Genomic DNA, 11,370 nt, shown 5'->3' with positions numbered 1-11,370 from the left:
TTTGTAAGCTCCCATTACTCTGTCCCAGCTTCTGCCAACCTAACAGTTCAAAAGCACACCACTGCAAGTAGATAAATAGGTACTGCTGCGACGGGAAGGTAAACAGTGTTTCTGTGCACTCTGGCTTCTGTTACAGTGTTCCATTGCTCCAGAAGTGGTTTAGTCATGTTGGCCACAAGACCCAGAAAGCTGTCTGTGGACAAACGCCGGCTCCCTCAGCCTGAAGCAAGATGAGCGCTGCACCCCATAGATGCCTTTGACTGGACTTAACCATCCTGGGGTGCTTACCTTTAACTTTTACCTAGTGTTTTGATCTATACCATTTAAAAACTTTTTCAAGTTGCTACCTATGAAATCTGTTAAGGAGAATGGAGAATGCCAGAACTATTTTTTTAAACTTTATTATTCTGGCCAGTTGGCAACCCTAATTCTGAGCCATTTTCCTGGGATTCCTGGTATATTCTAAAGGTCTGTATATAAAGTATTTTGTGCAGACTAGTTCCAGTTGCTGGTCGTTATTCTGCTGCCTGCCTGGGGCTTTCAGGTTCCGGCCAGCCTAAACATTGGCACCACCCCTGACCAAGAAGCTCCATAGTGGGCTGTGTGAATCCAGAACTAGCTCAGTTTTTGTTTTTACATTTCCAGTTTACCTAAACTGAGCCCTCAGTACAACTTACAAATATATTGAGTGTTGGAGTTCTGCAGATGTTTTCAAATATGACTATATTTACCAGAACAGTACCTGCAAAATCTTTGGGTTTTGTATGACATCAGAGTTCTAAGCTAAAAAGCTTTGTTCTTCCAAGTACAATTTTCTTCAGCCAGACAACAGTTTCTTTTGACTTTTAAGAACATTTCTGCCCCATTGTGCAAGGATTTGCATCCATGCACAGCTATCCATGCTGTCAGCAATTTTGTTGTTGGGCCATTTGGAAACTGCTGACTATGTAATGCAATGCACTGAGGAACATCTTTGCCTGGAATTGCCTTTTATGAGGAGCAGATGAACTCTTATTATGTGCTGCAGAAGGCTGTGACCTTCTGCATACAAGGCTGCTTTTTGGATTATGAAGGATTGTCAGCAGAGTATTACTATTCAGAGCAATCACTCCCTCTAACAGCAAACTTAGGTGGTTAACTGGCAATCAATTTGGCAGTGAAATGAGGACACCCAAACATAATGTAGTTTAAAGTTAATTCAATGTACACTGAAATCACATGGCTTCCCCTGAATAATTATGGGAACTGCAGTTCCCCGTTACAGAGCTACAGTCCCCAACATGCTTAACAAGCTTCAGTTCTCAGGATTATCTGGGGAAGAATGTGCTTTAAATATATCTAAACTGGCTGTTAGGAGCTTCTGAGTTTACAGAATGTTGATAGCTGTTGACCTGGGGTTGGGACCTAAAGAAAAGTCAGGCAGACTGCAAGTCTGCTAATAAGACTGTGACTGAGAGTACTTTTAAGATACAAAATGTTCATGTTCAGTTGAACACAAAACCAGAAAAGAAAAAAGGGGGAATGGAAGGCTAAGGAAGAAAAGGAATTCATCTGTTCAAACCCCTGACAGCTTAGAGTATGTATTCTGAACAGGTGGGATTTAATAGTTGCAAGAAAGATGAAATTTCAGTAAGTGTAGTTTTCATACTACTGTATTTTTAAAGGTGCAGGAGCCCTGACTTCTCTTTGAGCTGGCTACCTAATTCTCCATTGTTAAGGAGTGGAGATGATTACAATAAGGCAAGAGACCTTCATCTTCTGAGGTAATTTTTTTGCATCTCTATGGGCTATGTGTGTGTTGTTGTGACCTACATAACACACTAAGCCAATATAAGTTGTACTGTATTGTCCTAAGCTCATCGGATTTTGATCCTAACATAAAATTTATTCTTAGTTTATGAAATGAGAAAGCAGAACCATTAGTACATTAAAGGGTCATTAACCTATTTCCTTGTAGAGGTCATTAACTGAAGGTTTGAGGGGAAGATAAAACAATTCTGAGACATCTCACATGCCATGCTTCTGGGGCTTTTAATTTTAACTTTTTACTTATGTGAAAAATGCTGCTTTGAAAAACAGTGGCCAGATCAAGAAACTTTGGGAAATTATTCTTAAAATAACACAGAACATGCTAACTGTGTATGAAAATGAAAAAAATGGGTCCGTAGGTTGACATTTTCATGGAATTACCTGTCACAGCAATGAAGCTTGGATGCTGCTAGAGCATGGATAACTGTGGCTGCATCATTCATTTTTTGGGAGGGGATGCAGCCAGCACACCAAAGTTGGGAAAAGGGGCCACTTGGGCATTCAACAGCAATGGTGGGTTGAGGAGCAATCCTGACTGTGAGTGAAACCATGGATGTTGGAACCACATCTACTACAAGCTGAATAGAACCTCCACAGTCATTCTACCCAGTACTTTTTTCTGGGGATACGCATACCCCTAAATATTTTTTGAATCTTTGTACTTTTATCCATTTACTGTATTTATTTTCCCCAGTTTTCTTGAGTCAAAGTGAGAGTATCCCTAAACATTTTTTGGGGGGGAAAGCACTGGTTCCACCTACCTATATTATCTCCATCTTATTTTAATTCAGCTTCAGTTCACTAGCCCTCAAATCAACTGTCCCATTATTGACTGTAAGCACGTCTTTGGTGCATCTGCTGTATCACCTGGATTAAATGGAAATAAAAAAATAGTTGGATGTCAATTGCATAGTGACAAACCTCCACAGCAACAATTGTTCCTATAATATCCAGAGAAATTTTATGGGTCACTCCACAACCAAGACCTCTCTCCTGGTCAGATCATTGCCCAAATTACAGGCAATGTTGCCATTCCCTCTGACTCAATTTTGCACCTATTCAGCTTCATTAACTACAAACCCCAAAATTTGGGTCCCATTCCTTGCATTTACTCCTGCCTGCTTGCCCCTTCTCAGGTTTCCCTCCGCAGTTCTGCTATACATTCTGAGGTTTCCATATCTTCTGATTTTTTATTCCTCCAGCTTGATCTCTGAAGATGCCAGGTTTAACCCTCTAACGCATGTGAATCAATTCCTCTATTATTATTCTCTAATCCTTTTCTATGCCAAGATGAAACCTCTGTGGTTGAATTAGATAGAAACTTCTCTCTTCTCTTGGGAGCAATGTTAAATTACTCCTGGGGGGGAAAAATAGGGGAAATAATAATGATAGCAATAATAAACATTATTTTTACTATTACTGTTCATTATTAACATCATAATGAATGCCATCATTATACATTACCCCCCCCCCCCAATGAAGTGAAGCTACAACAGACAATCAGGCAGCCAGAAGGTCTTGGGCAGTATCATCTGTCATCTTTCCAGCAAATGGGGAATATGACCCACTTTCTGTTTACATTTTATAATCATCATACGCAAGTTGCTTCATTAGAGCAGCAGCCAGCTGTTTGCCAGAGATTTATTCTATAATAAACAACCATTTCCTGTATTGCTTGAGGGTGGGGAGACATGACCAGCTAAGATCCTAATTCTGCAAAGCACAAGACCATGCCTGAGTAATTGCTGAAAAAGGATTCAGAACAGAAAACCTGATGTTAAGCAACAAGACAACTGCTAAAATATTTATCATGATCTTAATTCTGTTTGCTTTGTGTAATAATGCAAAAACGTGGGGAAGGAAGGCACCCTACTGGAATTTTGTTTTGAAAGGGCTTTGGCAGCAGTTTTAGGATTTTGGACAATTCTTAGTTCCTATTAGGCTGCAATCCTATTCCAATTTACCAGAGTAAGCCTTTTGAACACACTGGGGCTTATTTCTGAGTAAACATGCATAGGATTGTGCTATGTGTGTTGCCAGGTTCAACTCAGACACCTCTCTACATTTGGCAAGTGTTCTCACAAGTATTAGTGTACAAGTATTAGTATTAACAAAGACTTTACTAAAATTCAGTTTTATGTACAGTATGTTTACTTGAGTAAGTCCCTCTGTTTCTAATGGGCCTTATGGCAAAAATGAAGGAAGTTTGAAAGGAAGTCTTTTAAAGCATCTTAAGCATTAAATAGGTATAGATTGCAAGCCCTGAGCAAAAAGAAAAATCTGCACATGGAAACAGATTCATGTGTTCACATTGCCTTGTTGGATGTGTTTCTTATATACAGCAAAGGCTTTAGATCATGCATCTCATATCTAGGATTCCTATCTGGGACTCTTGTATGATGCCTTTCTGGCATCAGATTTGTGTACATGGTCCCTAATAGATGGTTATCATCTGCTCTGCAATAGTCATTTGTTTGGAGGAACAGGAGTCAGGGCTGAGCACCTCTACACTTCCTCTTTCCTCCATCAACTGCAACAGATGATTGGTGCTGTTACAGCTGGTAACATTTAATACTGGTGAACAAGCAGTGCAGTGGACTGGGACCATGTGGATCTGGGCTCAGTTCTTAAAACTGTTGTTTCCAGGCTCAGCAATATTCCCAAAATTGTTGAGGCCAACCCCACGATCTATTCATTGGTCTATAGAAGTTGAAACACAAGAGTACAGGACTGACCAAGAAGTGTATGTATATCAACCATCATGACAGCTTAAGCTAGGCATCTGACACAAAGTAGACAGCCAGAACAGTGTTCTGGTTGCACATCATTTAGGATCTGATTTGTCTCTTATGCTTAGAGGGCATCCATTGACCCATATCTCCCTGGTACGTTCATAACACTGAATGCAGTGGAAATGCAGATGATGGAGGTGGCCTTGCACACTTAACCGTTCATATCACCATATGGAAGCAGGGTTTCACCACTCTCCTAAGCTCAGCAGTAGTGATTGTAATGCTGATTCCTGCTGACTTGAGTGCTCACAGGAGGGCTCCTTGTGCACAGATAACAGAGTGTTACTTGCTTTCCTATATCCTGCGACCCCCCCCCCCCCGCCAAGCCTTGTGAAGGTAGCTTAGCAATTAAGCCTCATGACTTGGGGCAGACTATGGTATAAAAAAAACACAGGGTTTGAGTCAGAGTGGGGTGCAGGCCTAAATGGGATATTGGTGCTGTATAGCCTGGCAGCCTGAGGTCTACTCTGCTGCTACATCCCTGGGACTCCCAGCAGAAAAAGTAGGATTGCTGTTTGCCTGGTATGTTAGTCTATATTATTCTTGTGTATGATAAGCCTGCTACTCAATACATTTAAGACTTTCTTCATTCCTTGTGTTTTGCCTTTGTTTCAGAGATCCTTAATAAAGAGCCCTTTTTGCCTTTGGCAAAACAGTGCCTGAGGTACAAAATCCTACAAGTGCCTCTCCTCCTCACAGTATATATAGAGAGAGAGAGAAAGAAAGAGAGAGAGAGTGTGTAACCAACCATCAGTTTGCTGCCTTTTAACAATCACCTACCTGAGGAGACCACCTCACTCTGCCTAGGGGCAGACCAGCCTATACTAGTGACTGGCCTGTAGTAGTCCTTGTTTTGTCTTCTGTGGAAACGTTAGAGATGATGGTCTTTTTCTAAAACAAAAATCTGTTAGTGTGCATGTTCATGTGAAGTAGTTTAATCTTCCAGCCACCAGTAACTGCTTATCCAAGTAGTAAATGTTGTTCAACTTTTTAATGCTGTAGTTTTCCATAAGAAGTGCAACCAGGTCCATTGTGAGATTATAATTATTCTATTAAACAGCCTTTTAAAAAAGGAAATGGATACGATCAGTTTAGTCACACACTTGATTCAGAAAACAGGGCAGGACAGATGATTTCTGAAGATTGCTGTATAGAAGGCACCTAGTGATGTGTTTGTAAGTGAGCTCACATACATGTGCTCAAGTCCTTGGTGTGAAAACAGTGGTGTAAGCACTCAAATGTGTGTCTGTTTTCATCTGTAAAATGTTGGAGGGTATGTAGGATTTATGAAGTCACTAGGTTCTGATTTGGTGAAAGTCAGGTTTAAAGTGTTTGGTAAGGTATCTGTAGTGAGTAGGTACAATGGGACAAACTTGGCATAAGATGGGGAGGAGGAAAGTTTGGAGTAAGAAGGGTAGAAAACAAGCAGGAGGATGACTGCTGGCCCACATGCCCCTGAAGTACCTTTGTGCAGTTCTCTAGGACATGTGAAAATGGCCAAAGACACACTTCTTTTTAAAAGTGCCTAATCCATAGGACTACAGAGATGCCAGAAAGTTCTGCTTTGCCCTGCCCTGCATCTTTTCATTCTTCTGAAGAATGATCAAGAGATGCTTGGAGTCATACATAAAAAGTACACCTTTCAGGCACTGCAAATGTGGCACCAGCAGATTCCCACAGGATGCCCTCACCTCCCTGAAATTAGAATTGAAAGCTGCATTCTGTTGTAGCTAGTATTGTTGGCACCCATCTGTCTCAAGAGACAATGGAGTGTGCCTCCAGAGGTGAAGTCAAACTGCTGCATTAGCAGCACCAATGTGACCTCCCAGGGTGCAAGCTGGGCAGTGTGTATGAAGGTCCTGGGCTGCCCAGACAACAAGATCCCTCTCTCTGCTTCACTGATGTGGCCCAAAGGAAAGCAGAGCAATACATTTGGCACCATCTTAGCTGCATCTTAGCGGGGACGCGGGTGGCACTGTGGGTAAAACCTCAGTGCCTAGGACTTGCTGATCGTAAGGTTGGCGGTTCGAATCCCCGCGGCGGGGTGAGCTCCCGTCTTTCAGTCCCAGCTCCTGCCCACCTAGCAGTTCGAAAGCACCCTAAGTGCAAGTAGATAAATAGATACCGCTTTATAGCGGGAAGGTAAACGGCATTTCCGTGTGCTGCGCTGGTGCTGGCTCGCCGGGGCAGCTTCGTCACGCTGGCCACATGATCCGGAAGTGTCCTCGGACAGCGCTGGCTCCTGGCCTCTTAAGTGAGATGAGCGCACAACCCTAGAGTCGGACACGACTGGTCTGTATGGGCAGGGGTACCTTTACCTTTACAGCTGCAGAAGTTGCTGGAAGGAGACATACAAGGCACCATCCAACTGACTTAGAGACGCCACTCCAGCTTTATGTAGGGTTTGCTCCTTAGCCTTTTATTCTTTCGAAGATATCCCGCAAGGCAGTGGTGGTTTAGGATCAGACTTTTCCTTCTCCTAGATGGGCTACCTTCTCAGGTTGATAAGCCTCATCTGCCCCTCACTTTCCTCTACAGCACATGCAGAAACTGCCTTCTTGACCACTGGACCCACTATTGGCCTCATCCGCTCAATCTGGCAGAGCCTTTCTTCGCAGGCAGGGGCAGTCCTTAACTCACCGAGAGTTTGAGACCCATCAGCTATCCTCACCTGGTTTACCTGGCCAGTCGAAGCCATTCTGGGGTTTGTGGCCGCTGTTGCATGCCGACAGCTTCTAGGAGATGAGAGCTGAGTGCAGGGTGGGGACCAAAGGTGGACAAGCTACCCCAAAAGAGCATAATGCGTCCCCCACCAGAGGTACTACCCTGCCCCTAACATTCCACACACCCAGTATACCTAATATAATGTGTGAGTTATTTATTAAAATTGTATCCTCCCTTCTACCCAAAGGAGCCCAGGAAGGCAAATAGGTTGCGGTGTGTTCTTGGTTGGTATTGGGGTTGGTGTCTGGTATTCACAGCAGTTTTTTTCTGATCTGCAAATGTGCCCCTGGGTCCAACAGGGTTGGTAGCCCTGAAGGCGGTGGATTCTCCTAAAGAGATATATTTTTAAGCAGAGGCTGGCTGACCACCTCTCAGGGTTGCTATTAACACAGCAGATTTCCTCCATCTCCTGGCGGGTGACAATAGATGACCTTGGAGGTCCCTCCCAACTCTTAGGATCCGTTTATATGGAGCGACTTGGTCGTCAAATAACTGATCAGCCAAGAGCTTGCGGGGGGCGAGAGGGCGCCCGGCAGTGTGAACCGGAACTCGCGTTGGCGCGCAAAAAAAATATGAAGGAGAACCCGGCGTCTCCAAACGGTGAACGGCGAGCGAGGAAACTTAAAAGCTGCCGGCGGCTCCAACGAGGGCCCCCCTCCCCGCTTCCCCGTTTTCATGCATAGGAAGCGATCCACTTTTTTCTCGTGATTGGAACCAGATGCTCCTCACCAGGGAGAGCTTTTATTGCGATGGTCGCGCGCGGGGGGTGGGGGTGGGGTGGCGGCGGTCAGGGCTGGATCGGGGGCCGGTCGCGAGTGGCTTCTCACGCTCTTTCGTTCGCCTCAGAGCAAGCCAGTGGTCAGCGCCACTCGTGACACCCCCCCACGAGACCCCGTGAAAACCCAGTAAACAGACTCCTGCCACGAAGCTCGGGGGCTGGAGACCCCTTCCTCCCAGTTCCAGCTTGATCCTGTGAGCCAAGAGCGGAGAATAGTCCCCCGCCCCCCGTTTCCTTGGGATGAGAGTCTGAGGGAGAGAGGAAGTTGGGAAGCTCGCCGTGGTCTGGCGACGGCCGGGGCTTCCCGCTCTGGGCCGCCCGCCGCCCCCTCGGCCGTCGTGGGCTAAGGCGGGCTGCGGCAGAAGCCCTCTCGCCCCAGGGAGCCGCTTTCGTTGCCGGCCGCCGGGTTACTGGTTCCCATTAATCTCCCGCACTGGCCCTCGCTGTCTCCACTTCCTGTCTTGGCATATTTCTCTGTCTCGCCCTCCCCTCCCCCCGCGCGTTTCCAGATTCTCTTTTAGGAGAAAAAAAAGCGAGGGAGGTTGAGGGGGGGGCAGAAGAGAGAGAGAGAGAGAGTTGCATCTGGCCAAGCGAAGAGATCAGAACTGGAGGCGATCTCCGGCGCGCTGCAACAGCTGGACTCGACATCTGCACTTCTTCCAGCGCAGGGCAGCAGCCCAGGTAAGGGAGAAGGAGAGACGCCGGGCTCCGGCTGGCGGGGCGGCCCGAGAGGGTCTCTCTAGTTTCCTACACACGGGAGAGCCCAGGAGGCGATTGCAGTTGCCATCTGGAAGGCTTCGGGTTTCGCTTTTTCCAGGGGATGGGGAGGGGAGAAGCTTCTTCGGCGGCGCTCTTCTCTGCTCCTCAGGAAAAGGGCTGCCTGCGTCTCTGCGGCTGAGACAGCGTTTGAACGGGGCGAGCGCCCGGCAGTTCTCTGGGAAGAACAATGGATTCACCTCGGCGCGAAGGGAAGAGGAGGGACGCCGGGCAGGCGAGTCCCCCCCGGAGATCGACGTTTGGGTCTTCCTTGCATGCGACCCGGGGCTCGGACTTTGCTTGTTTGCTCGTAATGTTCGGGTTGTTTCGGGGTATTTTCTAGCTCTTTGCTTGGAGGGGGCTCAGGGCAACTTCGAGATGAGGAAGGAGGGAGCGTATTCTTTCTCCCCTTCCCACAAATCGACTTGCACTGCCCGGTTTAGGAGGATAGGTGGCGCTTACGCACCGTGCTCACCCGTTTTGCCAGCTGTTCCTCACCGATAACACGTCTGGGAAGAAAACTTTTTTTAAAAAAGATTCTTTTGATTCCTGGGATCTGTCTATAAATGTTATTGATATCTGGACCCATCCGCTATTATTTAGTCAGATATGGAAATTAATGAGTACTGACACCCAAACGACATACCGCAAAAGACAGCATTGCTGTATATTGAATTTTACAAACAAATGGCAACGCAGCTCCTTCCTTCCTTCCTTCTCTCCCTCCCTCCCTCTTTCCCCTCCACCTCCTCCTCAGTCTAGGATGGTTAGCTACGGATAATAGTTAGAAAATGGACATTTGGATACAAAGGGACATTGCCAGCCATGGTGTAACGCTGACATACTGAATTTGGCTAACTTGTCCTGTTCCCCATCCTTGTTTTGTTCTGGGATTTCTGCTTCCTATTTGATGCAGTATAATGTGATACAATATAATGAATATCTGCCTCTCCATGGAGTGCTGTGTCTGGACTCTGGAGGTAACTTAGTGCTATGTACTAAGCTGAAAGTAAAAGGGCTTCTGCTCCCAGCTCAGATGGAAACGAAAAGTTCATCAAGTCTTCTTTATTCTTACCACAAAGTTCCAAACCCTAACTTTCAGCCCTCCTTCAGAGATGGATGGTGGGAAGCCAGCAGGGCATAGTGGTTTAAAGTGTTGAACTTGGACCTGAGAGACCAGGGTTCAAATCTCCACTCAGCCATGAAGCTCTCTGGTGACCTTGGGGCAGTCAGTTCCTAACAGGGCTATTGTGAGAAAAACATGGGGAGGAGGCGGAAAACCATGCATGGCGCCTTGAACTCCTTGAAGGAAAGGTGAATAATATTAGCAGAGGCCACAACTAATTCCTCTTCCTGTTCTTTAATTCATGCAGCTATAACTTGAGCTGAGGATTCAGTCCTCCTATGCATTCTTACTTGAAAGCAAGTTCTACTGAACGCAGTGAACTGTACTTCTGACTGCTCTGCTTTAAGTCTTGTATCTCCTGGGGAAGCAGCCTCTTGGACCTGGAAAAGTTGTGTGTCTGTAGAGTGGATTAGGGGTGGGTGGGTTGGGAACAACTTGTATAGGTGGTGTGAGTGGGAAATCAGACGTCTGGCAGAGGTGAAGCAACCTGCTCTGGTACCTGGAGCGGTACTCATCCCAGGGGGCGTGGTGCGCATCCCAGAGGGTGCGTGGTGATCGACCTTTTGTCACCCTCCCTTTGGAATGGCACCTGGGTCAGACTGCCCCCCACCTCCCTCAGAATGCCTCTGATGTCTGGATCTGAGTCTGGGCTGTAACTAAGTGCTTGTCTTGCTTAGTCAAGGGAGCAATGAGGTCACACACAAGCCAGAATAATAGCTGTAAGTTGTTACAAATCCCTTTGGTCCTATTCTATCACTGAAATGCACTTTTAGATACAGTGTTTCAGTATATCGGCTCATGTCCTGGATATACTGATGACAGTAACTATATTTGAATGAACACAGCACATACTTACGGTAACTATGCATATATATTCTTCATTCTGCCTAGTTCATAATGATCTCCGCCATAAGAGCAACTCTTTCCTTAGTGGAAAAAAATAAGAATTGTTAAGTGAAATAGTACCAGATTTTCCCTGGGATCCTAACGGCTACTTAGGGTAGTGTTCAGGTCTTGAACTTGCCTAGTGAGATACTTGTGTCTCCCCTGACTCTTGAACCTGCAGATTCACATGATACATAAAACATTGATTTTAAGCCAAGAAATGATGGGTTGCTTAAGGTTACCTAGCAAATTTGGGGTTGGGGTGAGATTTGAATTTGCAGTGTTGATCTCAGCTCATTCAGGTGCTGTTTAACATCATTTAACCATCACCATGGTTTGTATTGTGCTACAGAATAATAAAGGCACATGGGGGGAGTGTTCTTTTTTGAATAGTATATAAAGAGTTTGTTGAGTGTTCTAATCTGCATTTGTATTATGTGAACAACTCATGGCAATTATTTCAGAATATAAGATGTGGATTAAAACAGAATTGTGAAAAC

At 45.6% G+C, this 11,370-nt stretch overlaps 2 protein-coding genes across 5 annotated transcripts in view; both read left to right on the top strand.

Annotated features, from left to right (window-relative positions):
• DENND5A (DENN domain containing 5A) overlaps positions 1 to 11,370 on the top strand; it is a 609,609-nt gene that overhangs the window by 208,148 nt on the left and 390,091 nt on the right. The window lies entirely within an intron of this gene.
• The window catches only part of DENND2B (DENN domain containing 2B), a 139,889-nt gene continuing 136,862 nt past the window's right edge, over positions 8,344 to 11,370 (top strand). Inside the window, exon 1 of one of the 4 annotated variants that reach the window (XM_083400804.1) lies at positions 8,344 to 8,784. The gene's annotated coding sequence lies outside the window, so the exon portion shown is untranslated. The remainder of the gene's footprint in view (positions 8,785 to 11,370) is intronic. The other 3 variants (XM_083400802.1, XM_083400805.1, XM_083400808.1) reach the window with 3 other exon arrangements.

Source organism: Podarcis tiliguerta (assembly GCF_965153285.1).
Source record: "Podarcis tiliguerta genome assembly, chromosome: 1".
In the NCBI taxonomy this organism is placed as follows: domain Eukaryota; kingdom Metazoa; phylum Chordata; class Lepidosauria; order Squamata; family Lacertidae; genus Podarcis; species Podarcis tiliguerta.
This window is presented reverse-complemented; position numbering and strand designations above follow the sequence as displayed.